This window comes from Pteropus vampyrus, unplaced genomic scaffold (assembly GCF_000151845.1).
Source record: "Pteropus vampyrus isolate Shadow unplaced genomic scaffold, Pvam_2.0 Scaffold389, whole genome shotgun sequence".
Lineage (NCBI taxonomy): Eukaryota > Metazoa > Chordata > Mammalia > Chiroptera > Pteropodidae > Pteropus > Pteropus vampyrus.
This window is the reverse complement of record NW_011889170.1, coordinates 742,849-764,097: the sequence shown is the minus strand read 5'-3', so window position 1 is coordinate 764,097 and position 21,249 is coordinate 742,849. Positions and strand designations below refer to the sequence as shown.

Genomic DNA, 21,249 nt, shown 5'->3' with positions numbered 1-21,249 from the left:
TCCTTGAACAGTAGAGTATTTAAACTGTGATATTTTCAGAAGATGGTATATTCTACATAACAATGAAAGTAATAAACTGCAGATGCATACCACAATGTAGACGAATCCCATAGACAAATTTTTTAATAGAAGAATTTGAAGGAAAAAAACATGTAAAAATACTAATCTGTAACATTAGAGACACACATTTAGCTGATGTAACTATTAAAAAATGAGTTAATCAACATAAAGTAGTAATTATTATTATTTTGTTTATTTATTTAGTTTTTAGGCAAGGCAACCCTTGGCTGACCTCACAGATTTCAAGGACCTTGTCAGCTTACAATTCCTTATTTTTCCTTTTTATTTTTTACGCCTACAGCACCTGGTCTTCCTAGGTGGTCTCCCATCCAAGTACTAACCACGACCAACCCTGCTTAGCTTCCGAGATCAGATGGGATCGGGCTTGTTCAGGGTAGCATGGCCATAGACACTAGTGATTATTTTTTGAGGAGGATGAGATTTCTGTAAGTGGGAAGAAGCATACCTAGGACTTCGGTATTGCTGTCGATGTTCTAAATTTCTTGACATGGGTAGAGGTTTCATGTTGATAATTATGATTATTAATGTTTATGTTTATATTTTATGTGTTTTACATATGTGTACTATTTCACTGTAAAATGCTTTGTTTTGTTTCTTAAAGGAAAGTAGGCCAAAAGTTTAGTAAATTTCAAGAAATTTCAATTTCAAAAATTTAGCAATTCTAGTACAGTGACTCTTCCTTTACACCTTCTAAATAAGATATATGATCTATCAAATAACTTTATGCTTCTGCAGGTGAAAATGCCAGTCTGAAAAAATATTAATTAAATGCTGAAATATTAAAATTAAATTTTTAGAATATTTTAATGATTCACGAAGACAGTAGAAGAATATATTTGATATTGAGACTATCTTCCAAAACATAGGATATATTTGTTATCCATATTAATTTACAAATGAGTCTGACATCTTTCTCTGATTGAAACTGCTCACTTATTAATGATATATGTGATAATATATATCACCTATGGAAACTGCCACAATAATGAGTCGTTTGCCCCATGGTTAATTTACAGGCCCACTGTCAAAAAATCTGACTTTTGGTTTTTACATTTCTAGATTTTAACTGCGTGACTCTGGAACGTCATTTACTGGCTTTCTTTGTTTTAATCTGCTTTGTCTTAGAAATTACACTAATCAGAATGATGGTATGAGAAATGACTAAAGCTACACATCATGAATTAAGACTTTAGGAAGACTTCAGAGAGTGAATTTATATTTTTTAAATGAATATGAGAAAAATGTGACCATAGAAAATAACAAAGTCCTACTTTTGCTTAATATGAAGCTAGATCTACTAAACTGACTCATCAAACTATTTTGACTGGATAAATTTTCCTGCCCTGGTTGTTATATGTAAAAGACTATTTAATTTACACTTAAAAAAAATCTTTATCTCTTAGATTTAAAAAAAAAAATTGTAAAGATTAGTTTCCATAAGTCCTACACCTAATTTCCCCTATTATTAACCACTTACATTAGTTTGGTACATTTGTTACAATTATCAAATAAATATTGACACATTAATATTAACTAAAGTCCATACTTTATTCTATCCACTTTTTTTTTTTTTACCTAATATTCTTTTTCTGTTCCAGGGTCCCATCCATGTTGCCAAATTATATTTAGTTATTGTGTCTCCTTAGGCTTCTTCTTGGGTGTGAAAATTCCTTGAACTTCTTCATGACCCTGACAATTTTGAAGAATATTGGTCATGTATTTTGTAAAATACCCCTCGGATAAGATTTGTCTCATGTTTTTCTAATTAGACTGGGGTTGTGGGTTTTAGGAGGAAGATTATGGAGATAGAGTGCCATTTTCATTATTACATCATATCAAGGGCACTTATCAACATGGCTTATCACTCTTGAAATTGACCTTAATTATCTATTTGAGGCAGAGTTAGTGAGATTTCTCCACTCTAAAGTTACTATCTTTTCACCCTTTCCATACTATACTCTTGGAAAGAAAAAGTCACTGTAGACCTCTTGGACTTAAAGAGTGGGGAGTGCAAACTACATCTTCTTGAGAGTTGAGTATCTCTATGTTTTTGGAATTTTTCTGCATGGGGTATTTGTTGCTACTTCCACATTTATTTAAATCATTATGGATTAATTCTGATTTCAAGTGAAGTCTTATATACCTATATTTGGTTCACCTCAGTTCTTTGTAGTCTAACTGAACTTAAATTACCACTCCATCTTTTTATATTACCCACAGAGACAGACATTGATCTAGACAGACCTAATGTTTTCTAACTCTTCCACTTACATTCAATTTTTAAATATTAGCAAACTCCTACCAGAAATATTCTTCCTTGACTTGTCCATCTAGAAATTTTTTTCACTCACTTTTCAAGATGACATTCAAGTGTGACTTCTATGAAACTTTCTGCAATTTCCCTAAATGCTCCATCCTTAACTGCTCTTTGATCTGAAAACACTTCACATATACCTTTTTATAGCACTTATTTTATTGTAGTTATTGACTTCTATAACTCTGTATCCCATTTAGTTGTAAGTTGTGAGCAATTGAATGTTATTCTTGAGTAAATCTCCTTGGAGCCTCTGTGCCTAGAAGAGTGTCTGAAAGCCAAAGTTTCTATTAAATTTGTATGAGGAGTAAAATAAACCCAAATTGAAGGATGCTGTGAACTGTCTTGGAACACTTATAATTCTGTCTCTTCTATATTCTTGTGAAGGAAGTCCTTGGGTGGAAATCACTTTGTAGCACAATGTTTTCCTAGTGGTCCTACAACAGTGGAGGTTGTGTATAGTCAACTCTTGATTCCATTCTTCAATGTTTATTTCTTTACTTCTTTTAGGAAATAGAGATGTGCTTAATTTTAAAACAATATCTCTTCACCATCTAGTCCCCGGAGTGGGGAGTGGGAGCCTCTTTTTTAGAAGATTCATTACAATCCTCTATTTGCCAGGGTAAATGCAAACAGAACATGATGGTAATTTTGTAATATTTGACCAGATTGTTCAAATACTCTATACCAGCCCTTGGCCTGAAGTCACTGGTTTTTCATTCTTTCTGTAGTTTCAACTTTCTGGAATGTCCCCAAACTACAATTTGCTATTTTGTGAATCTTTATATTGTGTTAATTAGGTAAAATTTCATTGTTCAGTAATTTTAACTTTAATTTACAAAGGGATAAATGGTTCTCTGTTGCATATATATGGTTTTGTATACATCATGGTGGAATGACTAAATAGAGTCTATGACTTGTAAGCTTCTCTTTGAAAAGCTATTAGGGATATTTCATTATATACCAAAACTTTTTGGAAGTTAAGAAGATGAATGGGAGGACATTGCTGGCCTCTACATAAGAGATAAAGGTTTGTTTGTTTGTTTGGTTTCGTGAGGGGGTGTTCAACCATGTTCACCTTCATGGTTGGTGAATACCTGTGATGCCTGTCCAGTGATGCCTGTCCAGTGATGCCTGTCCAGTGGGTGATCCCCCTTTTAATATAAACTCACTTTATTTAAACTCTCTTTTAATCTGCTTCTGTTTGGCACAGATGGCAGGAGGGTAAAATTATAGAATTTTAAGTCAAGCTCTAGGTCTGCCATGATTTGCAGTGCATTTGGTCTTGAGAAGAGCATTTCCCAGGATGACTGGGGAGAAAATGCTTTGCTGCTGAGCAGAGAATCATAGTCCATTAAGAGGGCACTAGAGGCCCCAGGCAGAGGTAGAAAAATCAACATGCTCTTGTGGTAGAATGACTTTTCCATCAGACTTCTGATTGCCGGGAGCCAGCTGGGATAAAATAAAATTAAAAAAAAAAAAAGAAAAAGAAAAAGAATCTGTAGCTACAAAACAGGATTGAATTTTGGCTTCTACATACACTTTCTGTGTGATTTAAGACAATGTTTCTCAACCTTGTTTTTCATTCTTGCCTTGCTAAGAAACCTTTTTTGACATGTTTTCCTAATTGCTGCTTCATAAAATTGTAATAATGCCAATATGTATACTGTTTTATTATTTACTTATATATTAAAATGTATCAAATTATAGATATGACTTAGCCATTTATGTAAGTATATAATAATAATAGCAATGTGATCAAATTTTGAAAAAATTATTCGAAACAGTTGCTTTTTCATCAAAAGCAAATCAACCAAAAAATAATTTCCTAGAAGTATTTTAATGAACATAAGTTTAACTTTGCTCGATATGAGAAAACAACTTTTATTTAGGTGCTAAATATTTATTCAAATATTGTCAACATTTTTCTTTTTAGAGCTAGGCAAAAAAATGTTTGATTGAATAACTTTTGTAAAATTGAATAATAAAATATAAACTGTTATTTATGTAATTTTCAAAGCCCAAGTCACACACAAAAGTGGTGAGGATCAAGTATCATCCACATGATAGCCAGTAACAGCCAATAGACATGCACAAGCCCTCATGCTACAACTTTAAGACTGAGCAAGATCTATCTAGAGAAAGTCCTCTAATCATAGCTATCTATTCACTGTAGTTTTGTAGCACTAATCTTGTATACATTTTGTACATGTTTCATGAACTCAATATAATTTGTGTTTATGTGATACACAAGATAATTCAATGACATAATGAGATTTTGTTAGGTAGGCAGCCATCATAATCATTAAGATATTTCGCCCCTCAGAAGCAACTTTCATCCCCTTGAGGGCAACAGCACCCCCATTAAGAAGACATGGTTTAAGACATGGTCATTAATGCTCAGAGCCTTGAATTCTTAATGTAAAAAAATGAGCATGTTATCATTAAACTCAATTTTAAATGTGTGGAAACACCCAATACAGTGCTTGGTTATATAATTTATTATTAGTTCAAGCAGTATGTTTTAAGTATTAATCATGTGAACAGACATGATAGTGCTAGGGATACACAGCTGAATACACATGAGTGACATATGGTAACTATCCCCCCCAAAAGTTTGCAGTATAAATAGGTAGATAAACATATAGGCATATGGTTTTAATACAATTTGGCAAGTGCAGTTGTCATAGTAGGCAAAGAGGAGGGATACTAGCTTAGTTTTACCATGGGTCAATGCAACATGAAGATGACAGATAAATTCACCTTAAAGAATGAATGGAGAATAAGTTTGGAAGAAGCCTGTTGGTGTATTAAGGCACAAGGAGAACAATCTAGGTGAGGAAGACAATATGGGAAGTGGCAATATGAAACTATATAATTCTGAGTGTTAAAGAACAAAATTCTACCAAGTAGATCTGAAGATCTGATTAGCATTATTAAAAGATTCGTGAATCAGGTGATATCCTACTTAGCAGCTAGAAGAGTTTTCTGAGGGGTTATATGAAATGGAAAGTTTTTAAGGAAGATGGGAGGGACAAGAGAGCTATTAACGGAAGACAAGAAAAGAATGTTTTTAGACCAGGACAGCTTTTTTTTGGGGGGGTGGGGAGGGTAAGAGAGCTGTAAGGTTTTATTTTTATTACTTTTTATTATTATTATTATTTTTAATATCATGAATGTTGTCTTTGTGAAAGATTACCTCATTGGAGAGGGCCTTTGTGAAAGATTACCTCATTGGTGTGGACCAAAAAATTCCAGACCTATTGATTAAGAATATATTTCTGGGAGAGGTTGAAACAGCAATTAGGGCAGGTATCATATCTAAGTTTGGTATTATAGGCTTTAGCACAAGCGATGCCATTTTGGGACTGTGTTTTTTTTTCTTTTAACATGTGTCGTTCGTAGACGAAAAAGCAATTCTAAATGTCTAAGAGGTAGGCTTAAACAACAGTATTTGGGGAGATGAGATTGAGTTACAGGTGGGAGACAAGTCCCACAGAGCTCGTGATATAAAGCTTGGCTTTTATTCTGTCCACTGGTGCTTCTTATTCTTTCTCACTGAAGTATACCTAACAGCAGAGACTGCTGTAATACTTCTTTCATATTTTATCATTTAGCTTAAAATTTCATGTGAATTTTGGATTCTATTCCATTACAAATCTACTTATTTATCAAGTAATCCTTTAGAAATTACTTGCTAGTTAAATTACTTCCAAAATATTTGAATAAAATTGATGGTCTGGAAAGATAAAGCATGTTCATGCTTTGAGTTTCCCTTGGTACATCTCTGATTATGTGCTAATGGGCATGCCTGAGTTTGAGAACTAAGTATCAACTTAAGTTATGAGGAAAATTAAGGATAGTAGGAAGTAATGATATGGTCATATTTCTTCTTTAAATAATATTCAGGTATCAGAGAGGAAGATGTATTTGAAGGAGACAAGAATGGAAACAATTAGGAGGCTACTGCAATAGTTTCAATGAATGCTAAAGAAGTTAGGCTTCTACCTTCCTATAGAAACTGGGATGCAGGGATGGTATCTTTCTTGATGATTACATTTCAAAAAGATGGTTTCTAGATCCTTGAGAAACACATTCCTAGGTTGTAAATCTGGAAAGAAAATTTAAAAAAATTTACATGTCAAAGAGGCAGAGAAAAGTTTATAAACTTTCTGAAATAAATGCTTTAAGAAATGGGAAGTTGAGAGGGGAGGGGGGTGATCTATAGTCAGGGAAAAGCCTGTCTAAAGTTTAGTCAAGCTGAGGGGAACATTTGGAATGCTTTTGTCAGTACTAAATATTACATTTTAAAATTAACTTCCATCAACCTGTACATAAAATAATAAGAGAAAGGGGGAGAGAGAAGAAAAAAGTCAACATAAAAGTAAATATATATGCATAAGAAGCAAAGAGAAAAGAACAATAATTCCGTGGACATGAGCCCATTTATGCATTTACTTTGCTTTGAAAAATTTACTTGATCAGAAGCAATGGTGGTTGGAATACTATCACAACGGATAATTGGATCAATATTCTGCAAAATATCACAGTATACAAGTCTGTGAATGATGGTGATGTCGAAAGCATTATATACATGGAAGGTTAGATTACTATATCCAGAATACATGTGTCTATTTCAGTGAGAATGAATCTCTGACACCTCATAATGGAATAGGTCTAATATAATCAACTGCTACCAGTTGGATGGCTGATTCTCCTTCACCCTGGCGAGTGGTCTTATCAGGATATTCATGTTGATTTCTTCATTTTAGCAGATTAGACACTCAGCAGTAGTAGCATCTAGGTCAGATTTGGTAAGAGAAAGCCCAAGTTTTGAACCCAAGCATTGCCTCCATCCCTGCCATCAATGACACTTTTTACATGAACTCATTTACCTTGTAATGAAGCAGCTGGGGATAAGGAGTTACTGACATGTATGTAAATATTTTCATAGTATTTGCCCATTCTGAGAGGTTTATCCATATAATTCTTTACAGACTTTTTTTTTTTAAATCACTTATCTTCCAACCCTGTTTCTTCTAAATCTATGATCATTCAGCCAAACCATCAGCAATTGTCTATGAGTCAGCCATCTTTCAGTCCAGACAATGTAGAAAATTAAGTGCACTTCTGCTCATGAGGAATACTTGTCTTTACTGCTATCACTCATGATCACCCTCGAATGGGTCTCTATTGCTTTATCCAGTTTATTTCTTCCTACTTGTGTAACTACCTATCAGGCTGTAGGTGTAGATTGAGAGAGAGAAGAAAATGCATGTCATTGTTAAAGGAGTCTGAGTTACCTGCTCATGCAACTTGTATATCCCATACCTCTGTGAACCCAGTCTCTTTTACACTCTTTCCCCTTAGTGATAGATAATTGCCAAACATGCCCAAACTTATGATTTGGTTGATCTGATCTCAGTTCGTAATAGGAAGATCAGATTGCATGGCCAACTGATGTTAAATGGCTTTCAGTCTCTACTAAGGCCCAGTCTCAATTCTTTACTGTTTTTTAAAAAGGAGACTAAGTATCTGCAGGAGAAACATAGATTTGCTCCAAAAATTGTGTTTCCTGGGATTCTCTTATTTGTCAAAGTCTCCATATAACATCCTTATTTGCCAAAGGCATTTTAAGTGTCATTAGATATACCCAATTGAGAGGCCCTAGTGGAAAGTAGTTCTTCATTGCAGTTTGGACTTGCTGCAGAGCTTCTCTTTCTCAAACCCAGCGAACTTGTTGGTACCTTAGTAGGTGAGTCAAAGAAGCCCATTCAAATGTGGTATATGTTGCCTCAAAAATCCATAAAGGCTTACTATGTGTTGTACCTATCCTATTTTTTCATGGTAGGTGTAGGAGATTCAGCAACTCATTTTTCACCTTAGGATATCATCACATGCTATAGACAATTGTACCCTTAGAAATTTCAGTGAGGTTGTAGGTCCAAGTGTTTTTGTGGTATTCTTTCCTTATTTTTTCGATTGCATATTTTGCTAAGGCATCTAAAGTAGTTGCTACTTCCTGTTTATCGAATTCAATTATCAGTAGTGGTCCAGTGTGATATTTTGTTGAATACTGAGATGGTCAACCTCTCATGAATTACATTATGGCAGAGGGCAGAAGAGTCTTCTTAGCTTTAAGTAAGACTGTGAAGCTACATTCTTAGCCTTCTCAGGGAAAGTATAAGTGCTTTTGTTTGCTCTTATACACTGGTAGAGGTAAATATACTAGCCAGGTTAATAGCTGTATTAGTTTGCTTAAGTAAAGTTATTACACGTGAGACAACAGCTGAAATTAAATTCACTACCTGATTAAATTTGTGATATCTGGTCATATTTGAATATCCATCCAACTTCTTCACCAGCCAATCATATGATTTAAGTGAGCATGCATCTTAACAAGTCTTTGGTGTTGGCAGTAATCTTTGAAATTCCCCCAGGAATGTAATATTGCTCTGAGTTACTATTTTGATAGGTATGCAAGTTCAAAGGACTTCTATTTGGCCCTTCTTACTATAGATATTACCCCATGGGTCAAAGAGTCAATTCAGGTATTCTGCCAGTTTCCAAGTACAATTATCTTTTTTAATTAGAAAGTTGGGGACTATTGAAAAAGAAAAAAAACCTGGTGAATCTATAGATGCACTGGATACACTGTCATTCAAATGTTGGCTAAGATTCCATTCATCATTACATTACCACTATAAACCTCCGCTTTGACTTGTGAATTACAGTAGCATTTTGGGTCCCAGGGAATTACTGACAATTCAGAATGTCTAGTAATCCCCAGAAAGTCTAGATATTTACTTTTTCCTGTACACTTTCATTCTAGTAACTAATTGTAGTTCTCTTTGGGAAAGGCTTGATGGAATAATTATTGTATAGCACTATTGCAGGCTCCTTTTATAAGGGGACCCAGATTCATCTTCAGTTAAGAGATTGTGTGTCTTTGAATGGCTTTAATTATGGAGAGAGGGTGAGAGGTCATGACTTAGCATTGTGGTGACTCAAGTTTGGTTTTTGGCCATCAGACTTAGAGTTTTTTCCGTGATATGGTTCAAAGAGTATCTTCGTAGGCTATTTGTTTCATTCCTAGAGACTGTGATCAATTAGTCACTGTCAGAGATCCCTGAATGCCAAAATATTTTGATTACTGGCATATTCCTGCTGCCATTTATGGAGAATATGTTAACCTTGTCTTTGGCAGTTTAGTGCTGCCACTTGGTCTCTGCCACTCTGGAAATCCCGTCCTGTTCACTGAAATCAGGAGTCCGTCTCAATTGCTGCATCTCCCATTGTCACAGCTGGCTAAATAATGGAAGAAGCCACAGAGATTTTCAAGAATGAAGATTCTACCCTTAGTAATGTATTTGACAATGAATAGTGAAGGAAGTCTCCTGCATCTTCTTAGTAGGTGGCTTGTGTAGATCACACATTAATCCCCTCTAACATTCCCATTTCCTAAAGCTTTAAATTTCTTCCTGCTCATTATTCAAAAGAAGCACTAACATCTTGTTCTCATTAAACACAGTCATTAAATCTTAGTTTCAGTTAACCAATCAACTAAGACATCAGAACCACTTCTATGTGTATGAGCCCAATACGTTAAATTCAGATTATCTAGTAAGTATATTCATATAAATATATTTTGCTTGATCTGGTGTTATATTCCAGACTTCCATGTATATTCTCTGTGATTCTGATAACAAATATTAGTACAATTATACAGTTCTTTGGAGTATAAGCTATTTCTTCTGGGCCATACTCTATAACTGATACCTAGAACATAATCTATACGCATTTACCCAGGTGAGATTATCACAGAATTTTCAAGCAAAGGAAGAGTAGTCTCCTCAGACATAAGAGTGCAAACTACTGCCACTGCTAACCAGTGGCAGTAGTTTGCACTCTTATGTCTGAGGAGACTACTCATCCAAAGTTTTAGGGACCTATTGTTTTCTAATCACTGTCCTCATCCAAAGTTTTAGGGACCTATTGTTTTCTAATCACTGTCCTAATGTTCATATTAGAAAACTCTAAGAGGTATAGAAGTAGCAAATGCAAAAAGCAGATGCTTCCTCTAGGGCTTAGGGACAACAAACAAGGAAAGACTAAGAAGTTAGCCGATGTCTCTTACCCCAAAACTGAGATTCAAATCTTTTTGGAGGGAGGTGGCTAAAACAGGAAAATGCAGCCTGCTCGAGGCAAAGAAATTTGTCAGAAGTTGCAGGTTGGTGGTCTGTAAGAGTGGTCCTCCATATGGCTGGGGACACTTGGTAGAAGTTGCTGACTAGGGCTGGTACATAGGAATAACCAGATGGGTGGTTGAAAAAAACTTGCTGGAGAGTGCAGGCCATAGTTCTGTGAGGGTCATGAGGATGAGTGCTGCTGGGGCTGCCCACACATTTGGGGTCACGTACATACCAATCTGCTGACAGTGAAACAAAGACTGCACACTAGAATCTGTAAGGAATATTCTTCCCTTCTACTATGGCTTTTCAGTGTCCCTCAATTGTTCTCTGTTAACAAAGCCTAACAGTAAGCTGGCTGGCAAAGGAGAGATGTTTATAGAGTCTAGACCCAGTATTATAAAGCAAGGAAAAGAAGGATGGATTTGGAGATGAGATAAATAAATTGTAACTAGTACAGAGGAGAAGACACATACAGTTTAGAACATTGGAACTGAGGTATCTATAACTAGTAAACCTTTAGATATGGTGTTCCCAAAAGATTTCAGGGTTTTAACGTAGGCATAGTTGTTATCCACATGAGTGTTTGAGATCTTTCAGAAGAGCATATAGAGCAAAGGCTAGTGGGCTAAGACCAGAGCCAGAGGAAACATCATTGTTTAAGGGTGGGTCAGAGAAAAGGAGAAGTCCACAAAAGAAAGCTAGAAGTCATAGTAGAACATTCAAGGGTGGTAGGTTTCATGGAAGTCTAAAGAGTAGAGAGGTTCAAGGAGAGAGAGACCACCAGTGTCAACAAATCTAGCAGAAGAGACTAGCAAGAACATACATGAGTAAAGGCAATATATATATATACATTTCTGATTTAAAGCAGTGTGGAATAAGATGAATCTAAGATTTTTTTTTTATTTGGAGAAAGAAACTATTATTTTGAGAAGCTCGATTGCAAAGAATACACTTGAAGCAGAAAGCTGAGGCTTGATGCAAGTGGCAGTTGAGTGATAAAATGAAATACCTAACTTTTGCATAGGAAAAGCTCGAATGTGTTTTAGCCTGCAGTGTCCTTTGCTTGCTTCACATTATGTTATTTTAAAAAATGTGACCTTGACAGTCCGGGGGGTGGGGGGCTCCATGAGCTGCCTGCTATCTTTTATCCATTTTGAACTTTTATTTATGTTACTTGCTTTACTCTTGCAGACATTTTAGAACAATGACATTTGCAATGCATAGTTCTTGAATTTGAATGAACAAAAGATAGTCTTTATTCCAGAAATGAAATTTATAGCTTAATGGATGTAATGAACATTAGAATTAAAAACAGACTTTGAAATAGTTGACCTCCATAGTTGTGTCCTAAGACGACTGTTGCCCTAAGATCAGCAAAGGTAAATGACTTTCTCAAGGTCACACAGCCCAAAAGTGGCAGATCTGTGACTAAACTGAGACTCGTATCTCTCCACTCTTAAAAACATCACCATCGTCTGCATGGCCACTTCCATTCCCATCCTACTACTGTCTTCAGTATCTAGTATTAAGGAAAAAAAGGTGGATCAGAGCAAAAGCTTATGAAAAATAAAACTGTGCCCTTTAGGAATTCCCCAGAGTGTGGTTTCACTTTTTTTTCTTTTTCAGCCAAGTGACTTTTCCCTACGTATTATCAAACAAGATAAGAGCTCTGACTTGTAATTTGCTAGCCTTGGGTTTTAAAGTCAACAGTGTTACTGATTTTCACCATACCTTAGAGAATCTCTTGGTGTATGTCTTCTTTCAGCCACTGAAATGATGTGGTTAGTAGAAACAGCATCTTTTATTCAGTGAAATTGCTCCTGTGTTACTAACAGAGATAAGGTAAGAATGAATGAGGTGATGGTGGTAAATTGCTTTGAGATCTTTAGATGCTGGTGCAAAGCAAAATATCAAAAATCTCAATTTTCCTCTTTCTTCTCCAAAGAGCGTATTTCTCAGTGTTGCAGTACATAGAAAAACAAGGAAATGAATATCGAGTTACAGAAAAGGGAAGAAAAGGTTCAAATTGCTTTGTAATAATTTTCATGAAGACAGGAAGGAAATGAAAATACCTAATAGCAATTGCCGAACAACTGGTCTTTCTGACAACTTTCACTGAGATCTAGCTTGCCTCTTTACGTATTTCATTTTTCATATGGAATGTAGAGACAGAAGAGCAGAGTAGTTAGGAATAGGTTTCTAAAGAAAGACAGATGTGGGTGTGATACTAGGAGCTGCTTCTTGCTATCAGAGAAAATCTGAGCAAGTGACATTCTCTCTGAGGCTTGATTTGAATTATTATCAAACAGAAACAAAATTATTCCTAATTTATAAGATCAGTGTAAGAGATCAATAAAAATGCATAAGTGCTTAGCATGATGTGTTTAACAAAAGTTATTGTTTGTTACTATTACTACTATGGATAGTAATTACAATAGTAATAATAATACAGTCCTCGTTACATCACAATTCCGTATAAAACCTTTCAGTGACTTCACTCTGCTCGTGCAGGAAAGTTAAAGTTTCAGAGTATGGATTCAGGGTCATGGAATTAGTTACTTCCAGATTATAACATACACACACAGAAACACACTTTATATTAAATCTGGAATGGCTTGTTTATTCTTCTCAAACATGTTATTTTCTTCCTCTGCAGTAACTGTTTCCACTGTTTTTTCCACTGATTAAGAAAGCCCTTACCTCTATTGCTATTTTAATGAAATCCAGTTTTCCCATCAAAACATCTCTTATAGAAAGCATTTCTCCTCCCATCAAAACATCTCTTATAGAAAGCATTTCTCCTCTCATTCGGTCTTATGTGGGTCCACTGTTCAGAAGTCTATCTTATGTATTAAATTGTAAGTTTTTAGGATCATGGACTACGCCATCTTTATCTGTACATCACACAAGCATTGGAGCAGTGCTTTGCAAATATTAGCAATGTCATACAATCTGTGAAAACAGCAAGTTTCATTTCTCTCTAGAGCAAAAAGGCAATACATCTCTGACTCTCTGGCTATTTACTGTCCCTTATATTAAGTTTTCTTAGTTGGCTGGTTGTCTCTCCTACCTAGCAGAAGTTGAGTAGTAGATGTGGTATTGTATGACATTTGACCATGCTCGAAGGACAAGGAATGTTAGAAGTGGACTATGTGAGAGGACAGAAGCAGTGTGATGTAAAAGTATCCAAGGCTTGCAACAGACTCCATGTTTTAATCTTGACACTCAATACACTGCACTCAGTGCAAGCTACTTTTTCCCTCTTTTCCTCCTGAGAGATGTCTAGATATAATTTATCACCGAAGAATAGATGCTTGTCCACCTTATAGATAAGATATTCAAAGTATGCAGTGTTTTTATGAATATAGGTCACCTGATAATTGAAAATGACCAAATGTACAGATGATAAAGTAGAATTGATAGTGAACACAGTATTCATAAGGCATAACAATATCATTGAACAAGTGCTCATTAATCTCTTAATAATGTCAGTCACAGAACTAGTGGTAATAAGATTAAGGTGTCAACCTTGTGATATGGTTCTTTTAACTTCTAAGTTCTTGGTTTTTAAGTGACACAAAATAAATTGAAGGCTGACAGCTATTTGGTAAGCTATATAAAGTGAATTCAGTGAGTCAACTGAGCTCCTAATGCCTAATGTTTTCAAAGTAGCGGATATGTCTGATAGGTCTAATTTGCCACCAGTTATTGTGGGCTATTCTAGCAATTTGGCTAAAAAAAAAAAAAAAAAAAGAGAAGGTGGGGTATCCTGTTACCTAGTAACATTGGTCTGAGGAGACGTTTTAGAGCATCGAATTATAAACTTTATTAAATATTAACCAGGTACATATTTATGTTACAAATAAGCATAGCAGCATACACTGATCCCTTTTGTTAGTCTATACCCTTTGATGTTGTTATACGTCAGGAATCTATAATGCAGTTCTGTTGTATCTCTTTTCAGAAACATACCTTCTCAATTTTCATAGTCTTTTTGAGTCCTGCTGCTGATTGAATTATAGCTGGACAATTTCTCTTCCTTTCTAATCCATGCTAATTAAAGCAACAATTATCGTTTCTCTAAATTATTTTAATCAGATTGCTCCCTACACAGGAAACCATTGTAGCTTTTAATCAGCTTTTGATTCAAACTCTTGAGCATCTGCCCCAAGGCCTTCATCTCCTGTTGCTCATTTTCCTGGTTTTATTGCATGGTACATATATTCAGATAGAAGAAACCTTCTTTTTATGTAAACACACCTAGTGTGCTCCTTTTCCCCTTTTAAAAATGTGTTCTTCTTAATCATACTAAGTTGGGTCCCCACCGACTTTCAGAATGTTTTCTTCAAATTCACCTTATTCAATGCCTTTTCTGATTCATTCTCCTAGATTCTAGTGAGTCCATTCATTTTAGCTTTTCCTTAGTTTTTTGAGATAAAGTTCTATAGGGCTGATTATATATTACATATTTATATTAGCTATAAATTATATATATTTAATGTATATATAAATTTTAGCTCTAAAGGAGGTGCTTTTTCTATAGTCATTTTGCTGATAATAAAAATAAGGCACAGAGAAATAAAATAACATGCTCAAATCTCAAATTCTCTGTTGAAGCTTTTATGTCTTAGTTACATTTGCTTGTTTAACTCCTGACTGGCAGAACCCAGAGGTCAGAAACTCTACATATGAGTCACATATCCAGAAATATGCTGTCCATAGAATAGAATCTCAAAAACATTGCTACTAGCTAACATTTAAGGCTGTTTTTTTTTTTTTTTTCCTCTCATGAGATATTAAACTAGGGTTTTAGTTTCTCATGTGAGTTTCTCTCAAGTTAAAGTAAAGAAGCAAAAAAGTTGGACGCCTACAAATTCTGAAGATTTCTTTTTTCTATTGACTAAATACTACATGTTGGATGTTGGGCCAGTTACTGGGAATTAGCAGGTAAAAAAGTCATCCCCAGAAATTGCTGTCCCATTGGAGGAGGTGGATATGAAACCAAAAGTAGGCAAATATTTACTTTATTATAATTAAGTACTGTGAAAACATACATAATTATAATTTTAATTGCAATTTAATTATAGTTTTCATAATGCTCTGAAGGAGGAAGACGAGATTATAGAATTGTATAATAAAGGGACTTAGTTTGAGGGACTCAGAAAAGTGTTGATAGATGGTCACGGGGATGGGGAGCACGGCATAGGGAATGCAGTCAGCAGTAATGTAATGGCTATGTGTAGAGCCAGAGGGGTGATAGAGTAATCGGGGGGGATCATTTCATAAAGTATATAATGTCTAACCAATGTACTGTATACTTGAAACTAATAATAAAATAAAAAAAAAATGCAAAAAAAAAAAGCGTTCTTTGAGAAGGCAACACTTAAGACTTAGAGGATCATTGAAAGATGGAAAGGTAAGAGGGAGATGGGTGTAAAGTAGCATTCTTGACAAAAGAAAAGCATACGGTCAAGTCCTATAAAGAGTTGGAAACTTTGAGGAGCTAGAAAGAAAACCCTGGTTGGATTGCTGTGAGTAAGCAGGAAAGTAGAGTGGAATAAGACTGGAGACAGGGCTTTGCAGACTGTGGTAATATTTGTGTTTAGCACCTTACAATTCTTCTTCTATGTCCTTAATGTTTCTTCCATCGGGTATTTCCCTTAGCTCTAGATGTTCCACATCCTCTCTCTCTTCCCCCTCTCAACACCAGCTCTTGTGATATGATAAAATAAACCTTTCACTAGTGACTGAGGAGGCTTAAAGTATATTATTGCCCATGGACCTTTGTATTATAATGAAAAACAGAGGATATGTTTTGTTTCAGCCAAACAAATTAAGATGTCATCATTGCCTTTTACTAAGTAGCCATTTAGGTATACGAGCAGAAGAGCAGGTACTCTGGAGGTGGAAATACTGACACCATACCAGTAGGCAGCCACTACTTGCCAGTCTAGGCTTGATAATTATAAGAAGTATTCTCTCTCTTTAGTCCTTGTCCTTTAGGTGTTTCATCTAAGTTTCCCATCTTTGTGAGGGTGATAGGAGTTGGAGGTGAGGAGAAGAATTTGGGTGGTGGATGTAAAGGAAACAGTTGAAGAATTATTAATGGTGCATGTGTATATATGTGTGTTAATGGAAAGGCGATTGGAGTCCCAACAAATTCAGTATGTAATTCTTTAATCAGGTGGCCAGCCAGTCTATCCTATAGGTAAATAGAAAAAAAATTAAAATAAACCTGAAATTTTTTTACTTGTTTTTCTCTTAAAGGAAGACAAAACCATTATCTAGATCTTTCTTCATATATCATGAATCATATGGTGCTTGAACCTGCCACTTTCAGCCTTGATTAATAATACGCTTAATTGCTTTCCTTTTCTTCCTCACAGCTGGCAGATGGAATGCTGTAGATGTGACTGAACCACATTGATGATATTTATGTTGCAAACAAATGGTGTTACAGTCTGTAGATTTCTCCTCTTTGATCCCAATACCCTAAAGACAAAGCAAAATTCTTGAAAATTTATCGGTTTCCACTTTTGTCTCTGCTGCCTTCTTAATTTTTATACCAGCACACCTGGGATTTGAGCCCATCTAAAGGTGAACTTGAGGACTGTAGCTTGTTTCTTTACAGCTCACAAGATGAATAAATTAGAAAATAGAAGCTTTCAGAGCAATAATAAGGATATGTATACTGCTTGCTTTGAGAAGAACATTTATTGGCATTGTTGCTCTACAGGCTCTTTGCTCTTTACTATGGAATGTGTAGCTACACAACCAGAATAGATATTTGTCACTCATTAACCAGATTTTAAAATACCTGTTTCAAGGTTCTGCAGCTCCCAAACAATTTTACTTTTCACTTTTGCTAGTAGTGTTTGCTTTCAGATATAAGTGCTGTGTCTTCATTAGTTAATGCACATTTGCTATTCATTTCAGCGGCCTCTGGAATTAAAACATTTGGGAGAAGGAATCTCTCTTATGAGGTACACGGTATGAGGGAGAGGCAGATTCAATGATATTAGAGGTGAAGCCATGTTCTTTACAGGTAACATCTGTTGGGGGAATTGTTTTTCGAGGGAGATTTTAGTTGCACAAGTCTTATTAACATGAATCGACATGTAGCAGTTGAGTAGAAAGACAATGAACAAAGGAAATTAACTTTCGAGGTTGGTGTTTGCTGAGCAAAGGTTTATACTTAAGAATAAATAATGTTTAATAGCATCAGGAAAATTTTAAAAAATTAAAATGATGAATTTTAGCTTTTGAGGGTAATTCAGAGAGTTTTATCATTTTAAAATTTAAATATATTAATGTAGTGTTTGATAATGTACTAAATTGTGTGCTGGAAAAATTAACCACATAAATAGTCAGCTTCTTGAATCTCCTTCCTTTCTTCTTTCTTTCCCTTCCTTCCTTCTTTCATACTTACTATCCTTCTTATCCTTTCTGGTTTGTTTACCCTAAAGTTATACAAAAATTGTATTTAAGGTGTCAACTAATTTTATAAGGCTTATTACAAAACTCTTTAATCTCTTAGCTCTCAACTCTCCCCATCCCCCAATTGGGCCCCTTCCCGCACCCATGGCAAGAATGCTCACTCCTTTTGGCTTTAGTTTTGGTATTAAAATTTATTTAAAATATTTAGTAATATTTCTCCCTAAATAATATGCTTACTATTAACATCTTTATTTTTCAGTTATTTTTTATCCTCTATACAAGATGAGGATATAGTCCTGTTTTTCACAATCATTCACTAGCCCCCTGCTACACACAAAATAATGCTTTCCATTCCCATTCTCACAATACTGTTTTATTGTAATTTCAGTCAGATCAATTCCATGTTTATGGTATTTGACTATGTAAGCACTAGTCATAGCTGAGCCATGATGTTTTTTAGGATTACTTTTTTCTGCCCTGCCCATCTTTTTCCCCTTAAAATTAGTAATATCTCATTTTCATAGAAAATAATTTCTATTTACTAATCTTTAATTCTATCCCAATTCCTATGTCAGTTGTCTAAATTTCTTCTCAATATATTCAGATGATTTAAGAATTTAAGAAGTTTTTGAAGATACTTTTCCAAGCTTTATAATCTTCCAGTTGCCATGACACTGGGTGCAGGGTAATTTTTCTGAGAACTCCTTTACCAGCTTCTCAAGGCTTTTTTTCACCTCTATTTTTGTAAAACCCCCACTTCTTGTATTCTATGTATTCCTTCTTCTGAATTTATTTTCTCATTTCGTTGGAGCACAATCTCTAGTAGCTGTGAAGAAAGGGGTGATTGGAGTTAAATTTTTCAAGATCTTACCTGTCTGAAATATTTTATTCTATTCTCCTGCTAATTGTATAAAAGCCAATATTAGACATAATTTTCCTTTTGTTTTTTGCAGACTTGGTTGTCTTCATTTATTTTCCATAAATATTATATTTGGAAACCTGATCATTTATACAGAAGTGAGGATGATGATAATAATAGCAGCCTAAACACAGGATTATTATGAGGATTTAATAAATTATTCTTAAATCAAACACAGAACAGTACCTGGCATAATAACAGCTCTTAATAAATCTTACCTTTTTAAATCAATTGGGTGAAATTGTCTTGAATGATATGTTTGGGTGATTTTCTTGTCCTTTTCTACATTCTCTCTGACTGGAACTCCTATTAATCCTGAACAGGATCTCTAAATTTCTTATTTTTTATCTTTTATTTTTCACCTTTCTCTTTTATTTCAACTCACTAGTAAGTTTCCTTATTTTTGTCTTCCAACTCTTCAATTTTTTATTTTTGAGGACTATCTCTTAATTTCTAATACTGTGTGTGTGTGCATGTGTGTGTATTAGAACATATAATAATTGGTTTGTGGATGCCATATCTTAATTTCCTGAGGATATTAATTGTGATTTTATTCTTAATATTTTATTTTCTATAAAAGTCTACTTTTCTTTCATATTTAAACTTATCTTTATTTTTTGTTTTGGATTCTTTCAGTTTAAGACCTTTCTCAGGTACCCAGTGATACTTAGTTGTCTGTTCTTATTTAGAGAGAGAGGCCTATGTTTGTCTTTTAACTATTGGATACAAACCCTCTGACTGTTGCACCTTAAATGGGCACCTTAAAATTAGCAATAGCTCCTTCCTAAACCTGCTTCTTCAATCTTCTGCATCTCAGTAAATGACACTGTTATCCAGAAAGCCGCTCAAGCTAAAACTTTAGAAGTTATCTTAGGCTTCTTTTTCATCACCTACATGCAATGCAGCTATTAACCTGAGATTCCCCAAATATATACTCTTCTTCTTCCCCTTTCTAGCATGCTTTCTGCCACAGTAGCTTTCTTTTAGATGCTTAAAAATTCTACTCTTGTTTCTCCTTGAGAGTATTTACCATTCTGTTGTAATAATCTTCTGGATTTTCACATAACTCGTTGCCTTTTACGTTGAGACCTCAGCTAATTTCAGTCTCTTTAGAGAAGCCTTCTCTCACGTTGCAAGTAAAGTAACAACCCATTTATTCTCCATTATATCCACTTATTGTATATCTGTATAAAGCAATTATCATTATCTGGTATTTTTACACTTATAATCATTCATAAATGTACTGCATTTTTGTTTTTTTTGTTGTTGTTATCTCCTATCAATTAATGTATTCTCTGTGAGAGCAGGAACTTTGTCTCTCTGGTGCACACCTATATTCCCATGGCACACAGTGGTTTTCAATAAAGTTTTATGAAACACAAAGTTATGTGTGAAATATAAAATTGTTTATTGAATATCCTGGATACAGAAGTATGAGTAGAAAGCTGTTTTACTTTCCCCTGCAAACCTATGCAATGAACTTCTTTCTACCTCATGGATTAAATCTCCATCAGGTTCCATAGCTTTTTGCTTTCATAAACTAAAACCCTCAGGCTAATTTTATATTAAAACTTGGACTCTCATGTAACGGAAAACTCTCTCCAGCCCTAGTGGGCATGATTCATTCTTGGAGTCTGTAATAGGAAAGAGCAAAGAGGAGAGACTTGGTGGACTGCACACATTTTCCCACATTCCTCTTTCCTCTTCATCCCTCTTTCATATCCCTCAGAAGCTTTTCTTGTTTCCTCCTAAGAAAAGTAGCTGTATAGCCTATCATTTATACTAAGACACTTTCGCGAAGAAAGGCTCATTGTTGGTAATTACACCTACACCATAAGCATAAAATGGGACTGGCCCTGATACATCAGGACAGGGCATATTATTGTCTTATTCTAGGCTCAGGAATAGAGAGAGTGTGTGTGTGTGTGTGTGTGTGTGTGTGTGTGTGTGCGTGCGTGCATGTGTGTGTGCGCGCGCGCGCGCACATTGAAGGTTGAGGTGGGAAGGAGAGATAAAGGACAGAAAAAATTTCATTCAATGGGTAAAATGTAACTTCGTACTAGAGCTTTGAGTTTCATATAATCACTTCATGAGGTTTTCTGACACGGAACACCTTTGAAGACTTCTCAGAGCAGCATTTCCCCCTGACTCCTGGGGACACTCTCTGAAGTTTCTGGCCCAGGTGGTGCCTCAGATGGCTGTTGGCTGTTGTCTCTGCCTCAGAATCCACATTCTCAGTTTTACCTCCAGCCTCCTCTGCCAAGCTCATTTCATCTCAGGTGGAGAGCTCTCTTGGGTAATTGTAC

General features: G+C 35.2%; 1 pseudogene; it reads right to left on the bottom strand.

Moving 5' to 3' along the window:
- Positions 1-352: 352 nt before the first annotated feature.
- Positions 353-471, bottom strand: LOC111731642 (annotated as a pseudogene).
- Positions 472-21,249: the final 20,778 nt, after the last annotated feature.